The sequence below is a fragment of the Phyllobates terribilis genome, unplaced genomic scaffold (genome assembly GCF_046119375.1).
Source record: "Phyllobates terribilis strain yellow unplaced genomic scaffold, ASM4611937v1 Scaffold_4__5_contigs__length_816908805, whole genome shotgun sequence".
In the NCBI taxonomy this organism is placed as follows: domain Eukaryota; kingdom Metazoa; phylum Chordata; class Amphibia; order Anura; family Dendrobatidae; genus Phyllobates; species Phyllobates terribilis.
The window spans coordinates 464,186,901-464,205,031 of NW_027362764.1; positions in this window are offsets into that span (position 1 = coordinate 464,186,901).

The following is an 18,131-nucleotide window of genomic DNA, read 5'->3' on the forward strand; positions in this document are numbered from 1 at the left end:
CCCCGTGCATCTCTCATCCACCCCCCGTGCATCTCTCATCCACCCCCCGTGCATCTCTCATCCACCCCCCGTGCATCTCTCATCCACCCCCCGTGCATCTCTCATCCACCCCGTGCATCTCTCACCCCCCCCGTGCATCTCTCATCTCTCCCCTCCCTCCCATGTGCATCTCTCATCTCTCCCCTCCCTCCCATGTGCATCTCTCATCTCTCCCCTCCCCCCCATGTGGATCTCTCATCTCTCCCCTCCCCCATGTGCATCTCTCATCTCTCCCCTCCCCCCATGTGCATCTCCCATTCCCCCCACTCCTAGTTAATTGTATTTAAAAAAAAAATAAAACTTGTTATACTTACCCCCATGCGATCCCTGCAGAATCCTGGCGCTCGTCCAAATCGCTGACACCAGGTTCTCCTGACTTCCGGCCATGTGACGGCGCCGTCACATGACCGGAAGTCAGGGGAATCATGAAGGTGCTGCCGCAGCAGCGCAGCGCTAAGATGTCCCGGACCCGGCGCTTAGCATGCGGCCGGGGGCCCCATGAGGAGAGAGACGCACAAGAGGGGGGCTCCGAGGGGGCTCCTACCGGCCGGGCCCCATACTGGAGTCAGGGCAGTCATGCCCTGATGGCGGCCCTGCTGGAGGCTGGAGGGGCCCCCTCTCCCCGCGGACCGGCTGAAAAACCCCAACGGCCCGGTCCTGGTCCGCGGACCGGCGGTTGGGGACCTCTGCAATAAACCACACAGGCAAAGAAATCAAACCATAGATGTCCATAAATTAAGTTATGTGTAATAATGAGAAATGACACAGGGAAAAAGTATTGAGCACGATTACTGAAATTTAATTACTTCATACAAAAGCCTTTGTTGGTGATGACCGCTTCAAGACACCTCCTGTAGGGAAAAACTAGTCACATGAATTGCTCAGGTGTTATTGCATTAGTAATTTACAACACTACTTCAGTAGTGATGTGTATTACAATAATCAGTCAGTGCTTGACTGACAATTAGTGTATCAGGCGCTGTCTTAAGCAAGATCTGATTGGCTATACTATATTGTAGACCTGAAGGTTTTCGTCAGGCCTCCAGTTGCCATAGCAGGCTATCAGCGTCCCACATGATCACGCTGTGTGGGTGATGATAGGCTGACAGAGGGAGCACTGTCCTTCTGTCAAACTCCTCATGTGCCACAGTCACTATTAACAGCGGCATATGAGGGGTTGAACCGCTAGTATAGGCAAGAACGCTGGTCCTAGCAGTTACAGAAATCTGGTGAGAATTTCATGTCAATAGCACCTTTAGAAATATATTTACTTAGAAAATTGGTGACGTGTGCAATACTTATTTCACCCGCTGTATATACATATATTATGTTATTTTTTTTCCTTTTTAGGCTAAGTTCATAGCACATTTGAGGGCTATATCAGGTGTTTGCATTTGTGGAAATTGTCACAGATTTTTACAGTGGTGTTCACTTTTAGCTACGTAAAAGGTGAAACCTACTGTAATACCAACAAGAAAATCCATGTGTTAAAGGGGTTGTCTGAGCACAAATAAAAAAACAAACAAAAACAAACTATCAAGCAGTCCCTATACGGACTCCCCAAACCTCCCTGTTCTCTTTATTTTCCCTTTTTAGCTCCTCTACAACTTCTTGCAGACATCCTTGTAATTGGTTATCGTTTACATCCTGAACTTCCTGCCAGCTCTCCTCCCTGTGTGCCTCTAGACTACATTTCCCATGAGGCAAAGCTGTGTCTGTGGTACAGCTCACACACTCCCACCCTCTGTGCCCATCAACTCTACCTACAGACCACCATCTGGAGACTTCTTTTTAATCTCAGGCTGGATAAATCACTGCGCACACAGTTTCTCCTTCCTAACACTTTGCCTAGTATGTGTCATGCCACACTGGCATCACACAGGCTTAGGCTATGTGCCCACGATGCAGAAATGCTCTGGATTTTTCCTGAGCGTTTCTGCATCTCCCTGGCAGAAAAAACACATGCGGATTGTACATGCGGATTGTACATGCGGATTGTACCTGCGGATTGTACATGCGGTTTTCCTGTCAGGGACAAGTGGATGTGAAGAGTTCTTCACTTGCGTTTCCGCATGCAGATTGACAAGCGCTTTCCAGGCGATTTTAGCATCACTTGGAAAGTGCTTGTCAACTTGGTCACACTATATAAATCCATGCAAACGGCATGGATTTATATAGTGTGACCTTAGAATGTTTAAAAATAAAAAAATAAATCTTTATTGTTTATTTTCACAGGTTCTATGGTACCCGGGTCCGGAGGAGAGTCTCCTGTCCTCCACACCCGGGTACCATCCGCACATTGGAATGTGTGGAATGCACATCTATATATGCAGTGATGCGGAATCCATGTGTTCCAATGCTAGTCAATGGCGGCGAAAACGCATCACTTCCGCAAAATAATTGGTAGTGCTGCGGATTTTTCCGCAATGATAATCCGCAGGGGAAATTTCCGCAGCATGTGCACAGCACATGCGGATTATCATTGGGGAACATGGCAGGCCTTCTACCAGGCATTTTTTAAGCGTTTCTGCAGCGTTTTTGCCGCTGCAGAAGCGGTTAAAAAATGCATCGTGGGCACACAGCCTTAGTGTACTATAGGGGAGCAATGTGTCACATAATGTAATCTAGCACTTTAGAATGTCCAGCACTGTCCCCTCTGGTTACAAGCTGATAAGATTGATTGTTCTTTGTGGAGCTGGCAATGTGCTCTCTCTCCCTGTGAAACTGAGGATCAGTGGCCATGCCTTCCATTACATCAAAGTTTAGGGCTGACTGCGCAGCTGTGGACTGAGCTGCTCAAAGCACAGATATGAAATCTTTGTACTCTGTTCAAAGCACAGACTATAGCAGGAAGTAAGGAGCTGGAAATCATATCACCATATGTGACAGCTCAGGAACAGAGCAAAATTTTAATAGCATGTAAATTTTGAAGTTTCTTCATTTCTGCAATGCTTCAATAATCTTCCAAAGCATGAAAGCATGCTACTGAAAACAGACAGTGGACAGAAATGTAGATTTCCATTGGATAATAGTATATCAAAAGACACTTGTACACACTGTGGCAGTACAGCTGCCCAGGTAAAGGTAGATGTTAAACAAGAGCCCTAATAAGGCCTGTCATAAAATCAGGAAAGCCTCTCCCATGGCTTTCTTTTTTTGGGAAAGGTTTTCCTGATAGATCAGATTCACATTTTGGACGGTCATTTGGATCTAAATATACAACTAATCCACAGGGCTTTTTTTGTTACTATTTTTGCTGAGGGTTTCTTTCTTGTACATTACATTTATATTTCTATTCTACATCACTGGGAATAATCTATTCTAAACATTCGGTACCTATAAAAAGTTTGTGCACCTGTTCATTAAATGTTTTTTTTTTTTTTTATTTAAATGTATACATCTTGGTTTTATTGCCTTCAGTCTAAATTTACAAAGTAACACACATGGGAAGGGGGGGAGGTTAAGCAACATACAATAGAGAAAGCAGAAAAATCCAGCTCACAGAAAAAGTCCAAAAAAGTGCATTTTATTTTCCAAGGTACATGAAGCAAAGATTCAAGCTTGACAAAGAGCGCTGCTGCTCGAAACGTGTCGAAAGATGCCTGCATTCTCTTTTTCGTGGATACATAATTTTAATCTTTGCTTCATGTACCTTGGAAAATTAAAATGCACTTTTTTGGACTTTATCTGCGAGCTGGATTTTTCTGCTTTCTCTATTGGATGTTGCGCCCTGCCCAGGTGCTATCCGTGATCCAGAAGTGTGGAACTGCAGGTGGTGAGCTGGATTTACTTCTGTGATATTAAGCAACATATGTGAAACCACAATATGTGTTAAACCTTAGATTCCTCAAAGTTGCCCCGTACACAAATTTACAACCCGTCAGCATTGTCTTGAGTAGCTTCAAGAGATATTATTAAGCTTTGCTTATATAGGGCCATCTTATTTTGCAGCACTTGACAGACCTCATCATTGCTGTCTCCGATAGGGAATCTAGATTTTGAGCCCCATCGGTATGTTTTTGGAATGTGGGATGAACCCGGAGGAAACCCATGCAAACATGGCGTGAATGAACATTCAGACTCCTTGCAGATGTTGTCCTTGGTGGGATTTGAACCCAGGATCCCAGTGCTGCAAAGCAACACTGCTAACCACTGAGTCACCTTGCTGCCCAATGGTGGTCACCAGGAATGATTTTCCAACAATCTTGTGGTAGTTCCCAAAGGTGCTGAGCACTTGTCGGCTTCTTTTCCTTGCCTCTGTTGTCTAACTCATCCCAAACCATTTCAGTTGGTTGTGGTTGGGTGATTGTGGAAGCCATATAATCTGAGCAGCATTCCGTCCCTCTTCGTCTTGGTCACATAACCCTTACATAGCCTGGAGGTGTGTTGTCAGTCATTTTTCTATAGCAAGTGTGCTATAGAAAAATGTTAATCACAAATAACGTCACTAGCAAAGCACCCCGTCCTCTATGTATCATGTAAAAACCATCCAATCACGTTTTCTACGTGTCACAAAGATGTGGCAGTTACTGCCAGAAATTTCAAATTTTGACTCCTCAGTCCACTGTACAGATTTCCACTGTTCTTTTAATCTCGCGTTGCTTGGCCCAAGTAAATATCTTAGTTGTGGTCCTAAGTAGTGGCTTCTTTGCAGCAATGTGACCTGGCCATAAAGGTTTCTTGCAGTCTCTTCTGGACAGTTCATGTTGAACCGTGTCTGCTATTTGACGTCTGTTCAATATTTATCAGGGCTGTTATTGGAGGTGCTGTCAATTTGTGGTTTCGGAGACTGGTAAATGATGAATTTATTCTCTGCAGCAGAGATAATTATTAGTCTTTCTATTCTCATGATAGCCAATGATTGATGATTTTCATGACTGCTTTTGAGGATACCTTCAAGATTCTAGCAATTTTCCAGATTGACTATCCTTCATATTTTAAAGCAATGACTGCTGTTTAGCTTTACTTAGTTGAGTGGTTCTTGCCATATTCTTTCTTAGAACAGTTGTGGAATAAAGCACAGCACTGTATAGAACTGTGTGCCAACAATACCTTATGGAAATACACCTGACGGTCGCAAACACTTTCTGAAGGCCAGTAGTACCACAAATGAACTCTTGACAAGGCTAACCTGTTCATTGGACGCCATTCTAGGTGTCCACCCGATGAAGCCGCTTGAAAGAATGTCTTTTATCACAGTAAAAGAGGGGTACTTTGAAGAATCTAAGGTTTTAACACATATTCTGGTTTGTTTCACATGTGTTTCTTTACTTTCTGTGTGTGTTCCTTCGTGGTTTTGCTGACTTAAGTCTGAATCTACAATGTGTACATTCCAATAAGAACAAAGAAAACCCCTACATGAACATGTGTGTCCAAACTTTTTACCAGTACTATACTTAGTATTTACCAGCACCTCTCTGCTATGGTAAATCACACCATCCATGGATTTTGTAGCACACAACCCAGAATCTTTTTGCTAAGATTAGGCTGGAATTGCGTTATTGGCAGTTGTCTAATCAATTTAGTTTTATTAGGACTAGGCCTAAAGGTTGCAGAAGCTAATCTGTCCTCATGACAATTCTTGTTCTGTTCTCTAAAAGTTTACTGTTACAATAGATCTAAAACACTGTTCAGATCAATGTTCCCAAGTATACAGTCTGCAACTATTTCAGGCCTCTAGGACTTATAAGGTTGAACAAAGCTAAATAGCATAGTTAGTAGTAGTAGTAGTCCAGGCTTGCTTGTGCTATCAAATTTATAATCATCCCAAATGTGGAACTGGTGCATAGAAGGGTGACGTGTTCATTGTACAGTCATTATTATATTTCACCACACTTTAGGCACAGTTAAAGTATGTCCTGGTTCACTAAAGGGGTTGTCCAACACTTTATATTAATGACTTATCCTTAGGATAGGTTATTGTGAAGATCTGAGATTGTGGGTTGTATTAATCACCTAGGCAGGTTAACAATGCAACAATATTTTATTCCTTACATCCAAGGTTTTACAACAACTTCAGGTAAATGGCCAAAATACATTGCCTTTAGTCCATAAGATCCCCGCCCCGGGGCGATAGTTCCACTGCCTTTGTATCAGGCGATACTCATGATCTCCCAACTTTTGGTTGGCCCACAGATTTTGTATCTTCAGCCAGTATATTATGTATTCACATTCCACGCTCCTCCTGACAACAGATAATACAATAGAAACACACGTATCCAGTAGCAATAGCCCTTAAGAGAGTTCATCAAATCTAGAAGACAGATCCCACAACTGTAGCATGTTTATCCAGCCCAGTCGGCAACCGATCTCCAAACTCCATAAGCTATCCATACTTGGGCTCCAGGACCTCAGCCTAGATTCTATCCCTTCGACTTTATTCCACCAACTCCCTGACTCCCTCTCTGCGATCAGATCCCTGAGTGGGCAGAAGTGTTCACACCCTTCCCCTTAAACATTTGCTTTTAGCTGAAAGACTGAAGAATATTCCAGAAGCCCATCACCTGGGACTGCATGTGAGACAGCTTCTCTGGATCTACTTTCCCCATCCACACAATGGGACTAGTGGCTGTTAGAACAATGGCTTGAGGCTTCTGAGATACTAATGAGATTAATAGAATGATGGCTTTCCTTGATTACCAATCTTGGGTCTGGCCTTAAGTATGCATAAGATCCAGCCTGCATGTCTTCCTCTGCTTATTGTCACTGAATAGAAACATTTATTTCCTGAGGCTAAACTGACAAGCAAGCGAATGTCTAATAAAACACAGCAATAGGATTGACTGAAGCGGTGCTCTGTGCTGGAAAAAGTATGCATCCCTTAGAGCCGTGGACTCCGCTCTACGTTCATTGGTTCAATAGTCTTTAGAACAAGGCCAACTCCACACACAGATCGGTAGGGGTGAAACACCTGGAACCCCTACCAATCAGCTATTCCTCATGCAACTGGATGTGATCAGTAGCTGCAGCCAGATACTGAAGAGCTTCCCATATTCATTTGAATATCTGCAGATGTGAAGTACTGCAGTTGACTGAGCTGTGCTATCTAGCTATACAACTGATCACATCAGACGGTGCTGGGAACAGCTGATTGGCAGTGGTGCCAGGTGTTGCACCCCACCGATTTTTGATATTGATGACCTACCCTAAAGATAGGCCATCAATATAAAACTACTGGACAGCCATTTAACCTTATTACAGCTTCTGTCTTCCCTGTTCCATCAAACAGAGCGCTCAGTGATGCTGTATATATTGGATCCAGACAGCACTTTTTCTCTGGGTGCCACTTGGCAGAGTTGCTGTGTCTTAGCAGATCCAAACCATCAATGCTAGTGAGTAAAGTCACCATGGGTGCTGTTTCTTGCTACAACTGGGGCTCCTATAGATAAAATTAGGAATAAAGAAAATATCACACACTGCATACTCCAACCCAAACCATAATTATCACCAGAACCAGCTACCCAAGGCTTTACATATATCAGAATAACTTATTTAAATGTGAGTTATAAATAAATAAAGGTAAATTTTAAGCTATTTTTTAACTTTTTGCAGAATTAACTCAAAGACACAGGGAAAAAATATATATATATTTTTGTACCGTGTTAGCCAGTAGATAGAAAAATATTTAGATTTGAGAGTCCTCAGTGGTTGATACCATCTTTTCAGTTAGCCATTAAAAGGTAGCAGATTGCAAGCTTTCGAGGCTACTCAGGCCTCTTCATCAGGCTAGTATAACCCAATATCTGAAGAGTCACATATTTATACACATTAGGACACAGAAATAATGTATTAGACGAGACAGGTAACGTTAAGCAGAGCAATTACTGTGGAAGAAAGATAAACAGTTCTGGCTGTAAATATTGGATTGGTTCATAGATAAGGACTGTTATGATGACCCTAAAGTTCTGAGGAGCACATTCCTTCGTTGATGTAGAATGACATAAATCCATGTGACACATTCATTCATGCTCTGAAGGTGTCAAAGGTCATCATCAGTTTATATTCCCAAACCTTTCTGTCTCTCTGAGATTTGAAGTTACCTTTTAATACCAATAATTTCATGTCTGTGATGCTGTGATCAGGGGAACAAAAATGCTTGGCCACAGGTAGCTCTATTTTTTTCTTCTTTTAATGTGTGGCGATGATGATTCATCCTTGTCCTAAGTTTTTGCCCTGTCTCCCCTACATACAGGCCACCTGATGGACATCATAACAGTCCTTATCTATGAACCAATCCAATATTTACAGTCAGAACTGTTTATCTTTCTCCCACAGTAATTGCTCTGCTTAACGTGACCTATAAAGCAAGGGAATGTTATAGAATGATGAAAAGCAACATATCTTCCTCATTAAAACTCTGATTACTCCTGCGCTGTTGCTCCATTGCTCCCCACCAGATCAGCAGTGATGACTTGTTGACCGCCATTCTGGTGACCAATAATAAGCCTAATTGAAGATATTTGCATGTATATCATACATGACAACTGACACCAGTGATTGGCTGTAGTGGTCAAATGAATGATGGTTGGGATGTTATCACTGCAGGATCATCAGGGACCAATTAAGCAGTTACGCTTGAGTGTTGGGCGATTCGGTAAATTAGGGTATTTTTTTTTTTTTTACTGTACCTTCTAATATTCCCTACTCTTGTGGAATTTAATATTGTAATTGGAAAAGGCTGCAGGTCCTGGTAATATTGATGACTTGACACCCGGCACCTCCACAGATAGAAGACCTATACTAAAGGACTGGTCAATATCATAGTTCTGGACAAGCCCTTTTAATAAGCACATAAGTAATCAAGGGACATTGTAACTATTTGTAAATATTTGCCTTGTGTGGGTTTTTTTCTTTTGTACAGGTGGTCACTAAACTTGCTTTGTCAACTTTGCCCATTTTGTTATTTCCTCAGCTGGATAGGCTTTTCTCACTCCACAATTATGTCACAATGATAAATTCGAATAAAAAAACAGCCACCTCTATAAAGTATCTTTTTGGTATTTATTGGACAACATAACATTGGAATTTTTGTATTTTTTGCATGCTTTTTTTTTCTGGTGAAAAAATATGCATCACTTTTATCCCTAAAGGTGTGACAGTGACATTATGGACAATGCACCAAAGGGTCAATGTATCAAACTCACTTGTCTAAGTTTGTTTATCCAGTGTTCTATGTGAATATGTAAACACTTATGTAATTACTCAGGGAATTATGATCCAGAAATAAACTAAAAAAATTATTTGCGCAATGATTTTTTCTGTACCTAGTAGGGGTGTGTGTATGTGTGTGTATGTATGCATGTGTATATATATATGTGTGTGTGTGTGTGTGTGTGTATATATATATATATATATATATATATATATATATATATATATATATATATATATATATATATATATATATATATGTGTGTGTATATTTATATATATACTGCTCAAAAAAAAAAAGGAACACTCTTAAACAACAGAATATAACTCCAAGTAAATCAAACTTCAGTGAAATCATACTGTCCACTTAGGAAGCAACAATGATTGACAATCAATTTCATATCCTGTTGTGCAAATAGAATAGACAATAGATGGAAATTATTGGCAATTATCAAGACACCCTCAATAAAGGAGTGGTTCTGCCGGTGGGGACCACAGACCACATCTCAGTACCAATGCTTTCTGGCTGATGTTTTGGTCACTTTTGAATGTTGGTTGTGCTTTCACACTCGTGGTAGCATGAGACGGACTCTACAACCCACAGAAGTTGCTCAGGTAGTGCAGCTCATCCAGGATGGCACATCAATGCGAGCTGTGGCAAGAAGGTTTGCTGTGTCTGTCAGTGTAGTGTCCAGAGGCTGGAGGCGCTACCAGGAGACAGGCCAGTACACCAGGAGACGTGGAGGGGGCCGTAGGAGGGCAACAACCCAGCAGCAGGACCGCTACCTCCGCCTTTGTGCCAGGAGGAACAGGAGGAGCACTGCCAGAGCCCTGCAAAATTACCTCCAGCAGGCCACAAATGTGCATGTGTCTGCACAAATGGTTAGAAACCGACTCCATGAGGGTGGTATGAGGGACTGACGTCCACAGATGGGGGTTGGGCTCACAGCCCAACACCGTGCAGGACGCTTGGCATTTGCCACAGAACACCAGGATTGGCAAAGTCGCCACTGGCGCCCTGTGCTCTTCACAGATGAAAGCAGGTTCACACTGAGCACATGTGACAGACGTGACAGAGTCTGCAGACGCCGTAGAGAGCGATCTGCTGCCTGCAACATCCTTCAGCATGACCAATTTGGCAGTGGGTCAGTAATGGTGTGGGGTGGCATTTTTTTGGAGGGCCGCACAGCCCTCCATGTGCTCACCAGAGGTAGCCTGACTGCCATTAGGTACCGAGATGAGATCCTCAGACCCCTTGTGAGACCATATGCTGGTGCGGTTGGCCCTGGGTTCCTCCTAATGCAGGACAATGCCAGACCTCATGTGGCTGGAGTGTGTCAGCAGTTCCTGCAAGATGAAGGCATTGCAGCTATGGACTGGCCCGCCCGTTCCCCAGACCTGAATCCGATTGAGCACATCTGGGACATCATGTCTCGCTCCATCCACCAACGTCACATTGCACCAGAGACTGTCCAGGAGTTGGCGGATGCTTTAGTCCAGGTCTGGGAGGAGATCCCACAGGAGACCATCTGCAACCTCATCAGGAGCATGCCCCGGCGTTGTAGGGAGGTCATACAGGCACGTGGAGGCCACACACAATACTGAGCCTCATTTTGACTTGTTTTAAGGACATTACATCAAAGTTGGATCAGCCTGTAGTATGTTTTTCCACTTTAATTTTGGGGGTGACTCCAAATCCAGGCCTCCATTGGTTAATAAATTTGATTTCCATTGATGATTTTTGTGTGATTTTGTTGTCAGCACATTCAACTTTGTACAGAACAAGATATTAAATGAGAAAATTTCATTCATTCAGATTTAGGATGTGTTATTTGAGTGTTCCCTTTATTTTTTTGAGCAGTGTATGTCTAGTGGTAAGTCCTAATGAAATGGAAGTGACCGTAAAGCGCATGCACTGTGCTCATTAAACACTTTCAGCTAATTTATGTTTGTGCTTCACTTACATTACCTTAGTTCTCACTGCTTCTCTGCTAATCAGATTACTGCACTAGCTCCACAGCAGACCACGTATTACATAGTAATAGTAGAAAATCCTCAATTATAGTCTGTAAATGTTTTTAGACCATGTATTAAACAGAGAACATGTCAGTGAGCTGAGGGAACTTTGCCTAATCCCAGTAATACCAGCCTACCAGTACAGTATAATTCAGGCAGCAGTGGACTATATGCAGCAAAATGGATCAGAAGAGATAAGAGCCGATTCCGCAGATGATGCGGACATCTGGATGAAACACTTACCATCTTGCTGAAGATTATGAGCCGTGGCTCCAACTCCATTGTGAGTACCTTTTGTACAGAACAAAGTATTCAATGAGAATATTTCATTCATTCAGATCTAGGATGTGTTGTTTGAGTGTTCCCTTTATTTTTTTGAGCAGTGTGTGTGTGTATATGTATATATATATATATATATATATATATATATATACGCACACACACACACACACGGTGGGTGAAATAAGTATTGAACACGTCACCAATTTTCTAAGTAAGTATATTTCTAAAGATGCTATTGACATGAAATTCTCACAATTTTAAAATTCTAACAACCCATTCAATCCACACAGGCAAAGAAATCAATCTATAGATGTCCATAAATTAAGTTGTGTGATAAGGAAAAAAGTATCGAACATGGTTACTGAAATGTATTTAATAAATACATAATACAAAAGCCATTGCTGGTGGTGACAGCTTCAAGATGCCTCCTGTATGGAAAAATTAGTCGCATGCATTGCTCAGGTGTGATTTTAGCCCATTCTTCCACACAAACACTCTTCAACTCCGGAAGGTTCCATGGACTTCTATGAACTCTGAGCTTTAGTTCCGGTGATAATTTTGTCTTGCTGAAATGTCAACCATTGTTTCATCTTCATCATCCTGGTAGATGGCAGCAGATTTTATCAAGAATGTCTCGGTACATTTGTCCATTCATCCTTCCTTCAATTACATGAAGTTTGCCAGTGCCGTATGCTGAAAAACAGCCGACACGATGATGTTCCTACCTCCAAATTTCACTGTTGGTATGGTGTTTTTGGGGTGATATACTGTGCCTTTTGACCTTCAAACTGTTATGCGCTTCACAGAGGGACCCAGCAAGACCGGCACCAAACCAGCAAAGATGCAGCCACTCACGCACTTGGCACAAACTGCCCAGCTAGGAGAGCCCTTGAGGGTTGGGAAAACTCCCAGTAAATGGAAGGAGGACTTTGGCAGAGCCCTTCCCAGAAGAAACCAGAAGAGCAAATGAGGAAACCCCTGAAAAGATAACAAAACTTAATGCTGACGTCACTCCCCACCAAGCACATAGGGAACTGCAAACTGAAATAAACAGCAAAGGACTGAGCATGGAGCAGGGTTAAATAGTCCGCCTAACGATCAGGTGTTGATTACCTCTCAATCATCCCCAGACAGCCACTCCCTACAAGTTTCAGCTGCAGACTGAACATAATCCCACCGCTGCTCAGTACCAGAACCAACAATGTCCTGCATCCTCACATCCCACAACACCAGAATGCGACGCTCCACCAGATTGGGACCATTTCCCTTCACGAGTAGTAGCTCCGCCTCCAGGGTCAGGAAAATGGTGGCGCTTGCGACCGGAGTAAAGTAGCACCGGACCTGCATTCCCAGGTGGGAGCACAGAACCACGATCCGTAACACACACAAGGTATGTATAATGGCATCCAAAGAGTTCAATTTTGATCTCATCTGACCAGACTATATTTTCCCAGTATTTCCCAGGCTTGTCTAAATGTTGTTGAGCAAACTTTAAACGTGCTTGAACATGCTTTTTGTTCAGCTCTTTTTATATACATCAGGTGAAATAAGTATTGAATACGTACCAACTTTCTGAGTAAATATATTTCTCAAGGTGCTATTGACATGAAACTCTCACCAGATGTCAGGAACAGCCCATCCAATCCACATGGGTAAAGAAATCAAACAATAGATGTCCATAAATTAAGTTATGTGTAATAATGTTAAAGAAGTTGGCCACAACTTTTTATTATGCCCCCAATGTATCCCCCCGGGGCCCATAAGTGTCTTTGTAATTACCTTCTGTTGCAGGTTCTACCTGTGAGCGGCGCAATCGCTGGCCGCTCACAGGCGTCACGTGACCCTGCGCTGACGTCACGACAAGTGAGGCGTGACTCAGCGCCGGGGTTCCCGCGGTGGCTACCGGGTTGTGGGCGGGGTTTCCCCGCGCGTCACACCCAGCATCCAGGGTTGCTGGGTGTGACATGCGGGGTAATTCCGCCCACAATCCAGCATACACTGGTGGAACGCAGAAGAGGGACCCTCGGCTGCAGCCTGGACTTGTCGTGACGTCAGCCGATGTCAGACCCAGCTGCAGCCGGGGTTCACGTAATGCCTGTGAGCGGCTAGCGATTGCGCCGCTCACAGGCAGAACCTGCAACAGAAGGTAATTACAAAAACACTTATGGGCCCCAGGGGGATACATTGGGGAGGGGATAATAAGTAGTGGACAACCCCTTTAACACATCCTCCAGGATGAACTGTGGTTCTTTATTAAAAAATCATGTGCATAGACAACGTTTATAAGAACATTTTCTTACGCGATTCAGAATGAAATTCCTTAATAATAACTGTTCAATACATGTTACCATCACCATTAAAAAGGTTATATCATATCACTCCCCTTTAATCTTCCTCAAATTAGGTCACAGTTTAATTAATGGGTGTGCATTCTTCACATGGAAATAAAGTACAAAAAATACAGACAGAAAATACTCCACCCATCAGCCTATGGCAGTTTTAATCACAGTTATATGCCACCTACCCATATAATTGTAGGCTTTAGCACCCAGGAGAGGTATCATATTAGGTTAGGTTCCCAGCAAAGGAGATTGCTTTGGCTGTTGGGCACACATGAATTGGCCAATTTATGCACTAAGTATCTTCATTTTAGCTTTTTTTCTAGAGCCGCAATGCAATTCCAATTTCATATATTCAATGTTAGCATACTATAGTGTTACAGAGTGCAGCTTTACTTTGTTAGTTACTAGTGATGAGCAAGCACTAAAATGCTTGGGTGCTCATTACTCGAATCGAGTACTTTGTACTGTTTGGGTGCTAAACGAGCAACGAGTATAATGGAAGTTAATGGGAAACTCAAGCATTTTTCAGCAGACTCTCCCAAGAGGTCTGGATGGCATTAAAATCACTGAAATCAATGGAAAAAGTACTCAAATGGAATGGGAACAGCATGGGCAAGATGCCTGGACGTATCTCTGACTTGCAGGTCGATGCTGGGAACAATGTTGTCAGAGTATTATGCCACTTTTACAGACTGACAATAAAACAAATCAACGTAGATAAAATGGATTTACAGGAATTAAAGATTAGGAAACATTCTTTCCAGTATAATGACTTGTATATAAGGCAAATAAAAAAAGAGAAAAAAATACTTCTCCACTCCTTAGGCTATGTTCACATGTAAAAATGCTGAAAGAATTGACATGCTTCTTCTTTCAAAAATGCAGCAGTTTTCCATTTCAGTAAGGAAAGAAATGGAATAAGAAATTGTGTGCATGAGATTTCGGCTTTTTTCCCCCATTTCTAAGGAGTGGAACTTCTAGACTGATGAGGCCTATGCGCTAAGTGCAAGGCCTATCAAAAATTGAAAGGAGCGATTGCAGTAACGTAAGGAAACAAGCCACTGTGGAACCAGAACAGCATGGAGGCGTGGCAGAGGGGAGGAGTTTGATCAGGACTCTGGGGAAACAAGCTGAGGAGAAAAACAGCATGTGTGCAAGTTCTGAAGTAATTCCTGGGCCTGGCAGGTTACTATCGAAGATTCATCAAAGATTTTGCCAAAATAGCGACCCTGCTCCACGAGCTTCTGAGCGGATCATCTGGGGAACATAAACAACAAGCCATTCAGTGGGGTCCCCGAGAGGAAGAAGCCTTTTGTGCCCTGAAGATGGCATTAACCAACGATCCTATATTGGCCTATGCTGACTTCTCCCTACCCTTCTTACTATACAACGATAGAAGTCTGTACGGCTTAGGAGCAGTATTAGCGCAAATTCAAGAAGGCAAAGTACGGGTGATTGCATATGCTAGTCGGTCACTGAGAGAAACTGAAAGGAACCCTGATAACTGCAGTTCATTCAAGTTAGAGCTGCAGGCGCTAGTCTGGGCCATGAATGAAAAGTTTGCTGAGTGTCAGGGTCGGAGGTTCAGGTGAGAACCGGTAACAACCCCCTTGCTCATCTCGAAAATGCAAAGTTAGGAGCGCTGGAACAAAGAAGAGTTGCCAGGATGTTCAAGTACTGGTACAGAATTGCGTATCGGTCAAAAGCTCAGAATACCCATGCTGATGCACTGTCTTGAGTCACTCCAATAAGTCCAAAGGGAGACACAGATGAAGATCTAGAAGGCAATGAGATTCCAGATTTCACTCATTTTGCAGCCGCCGTGGTGGCTGCTCAAGAAAAAGGAGAGCGTAACCCCCCCCCCCCCCCAGGTCCTGGGGCGCCCAAGGGATGAGTGGATTTGTCTCCAGCAGTCCAATCCTGAACTTGCGGAGCTGAGGAAGTGGTTTACCTTGGGGCAGAAACCTGATAAGGAATTAAGAGCGTCTCTATCAGCTAGTACGTTGCAGATCTTAGGCCAATGGGAACGACTTGTCATGAAGAATGGTCTGCTGTGCCGAAGGATTCAGCTGCCTTGGGGGATGGATGTCACCTGGCAAGTGGTGATCTCTGAAGAAATGGCGATGAGTTTGGCAAAGGAAGCTCATGAACGAGGGGCCCATTTCGCACTGAAAAGACTTTCCGATGGCTGCAACGATTAGTGTACTGGCGTCAGCTGCGACAGACAGTGGAAGAAGCCTGTCAAAGGTGCCATCAGTGTGAGTTAACCAAGCCTTCAGAACAAAGGGCACCAGTCCAAACTATAAAGACGTCTGCCCCGTTGGAAGTATTGATGGTGGATTACTTGATGATTGGAACATCCTACAATGGTTATGAGCACTTCACAAAGTTCGCTGTGGTCACTCCGACTCGAGATCAGACGGCAGAAACAGCGGCCAAAGCAATTTGCGGAGATTTCATCTGTGTGTATGGGTGCCCAAAGAGAATTCATTCAGATCAAGGAGCCTGCTTCCAAGGAAAGATAATGGAGGAAGTGCACCATCTCTACGGTATAGACAAATCCCGGACCATGCCATACCACCCACAGGGAAATGGAGCTTGCGAACACTTCAATAAAACTCTGCTACAAATGCTACGAACACTGGAAGAAGATGAGAAAATGAGGTGGCCCAAGTTTGTCTCCGAGCTGGTGTGGGTGTATAACAATCGGCATCATGCAATCACTGGATACACACCCTACATATTACTGTTTGGGCGAGGTGGTCGAGAAATTACCGAATTAGGACTAGAGTTAGAGGATGAATATCAGGGAAGTCACCCAACTACCTGGGTTTGGGGACATTGTCATTGACTTCAAATGATGAGACGCTTGGTGGAACAGAGACTTAAGGAGATAGAATACTACGTCAAAAGTCCAACACAGGAAGAACCCCTTCGGGCAGGAGAGCGGGTGTTAATACAAGCCAAGGGACCCAAGAATAAGTTAGATTACCGGTGGGAAGAAGTGCCCTATCGAATTGTGAAGTGAGTCTACCCAAATAGCCTGGTTTATGAAGTTCAACCGGAAGGTGAACAGAGTGCCCCAGCGCAAGAGTTACACAGAAATATGCTTTGCCCATGCCTTTCTGAGGCAGAAAAAAGGAAAAGATGCTCCCCCTGAAGACCCCACTAAAACCAGTTACTGAACCGGCGGTCGATCATGATGAAGGGTGGATCAACGTAACGACGGAACTACCGGGGTCGACGCCCAGTGAACCGACTAGAACCACAGATCTTTCCAAAGAACCTCTATCGGTAGAACCGTGCAGGACAGAACAAGCCAATGCAGGCATTCCTCTTAGGCGTTACGCACAAGATGAGTTCATCTGGATGCAAATCCAACAGAAAATTCAGGAATGTGTGCGGCTTTTGGCAGAAGCTGGACTACTCTTAACCCCTTTACAGCCCATGACGTATTAATACGCGTCAGTGCCCTGGGCTTTAAGAGCCTGACCCGTATTAGTACGTCATCGCGATAGCGCGCGCACACAGACTGTGCGGGCGCGATCGCCGCCGGGTGTCAGCTGATTGTCACAGCTGACACCCGGTACTATGTGCAGGGAGCTGTCCCGCACCGCTCCCGGCACATTAACCCCCGCAATGCTGCGATCGTAGTCGATCGCAGCATTTCGGAGGCAAGGGGAGGTGATCGGTATACTCACCTCCTCTTCCAGCCTCCAGCGCTGTCTGCCGCGGCTTCCCGGGTGTTGCCATGACGACCCGATGTCGTCATGACAACATCCGGGTCACCAGGCAGCAAGAACATTGTTTGGTCATGCGCAGTGCACGACCACACAATGTTCTCACTGTGCAGCACTGACTGCCTGCATAGCACAGGGATGGTGCTCCATCCCTATGCTGTGCAGGCGATCAGAATAAAAAAAAGTTAAAATCCCAGAGTGGGACAAAGTAAAAAAGTGTAAAAACTCACAGAAAGTGAAAAAAAATAAAAAAAAATTGTAAAAATATTTAAAAAAAATAAAAAAATAATCCACCAAAAATATAATGTACCCATCAATAAATTTTATTATGAAAAAAAAGCAAACAAACAATAAAAGTACACATATTTGGTATCGCCGCGTCCGGAACGACTTGACCTATAAAACTGTCCCACTAGTTAACCCCTTCAGTGAACACGGTAAAAAAAAAAAAAAAAGAAAAAAACAATGCTTTATCATCATACCGCCAAACAAAAAATGGAATAACACGCGATCAAAAAGACGAATATAAATAAATATGATACCGCTGTAGACGTCATCTTGT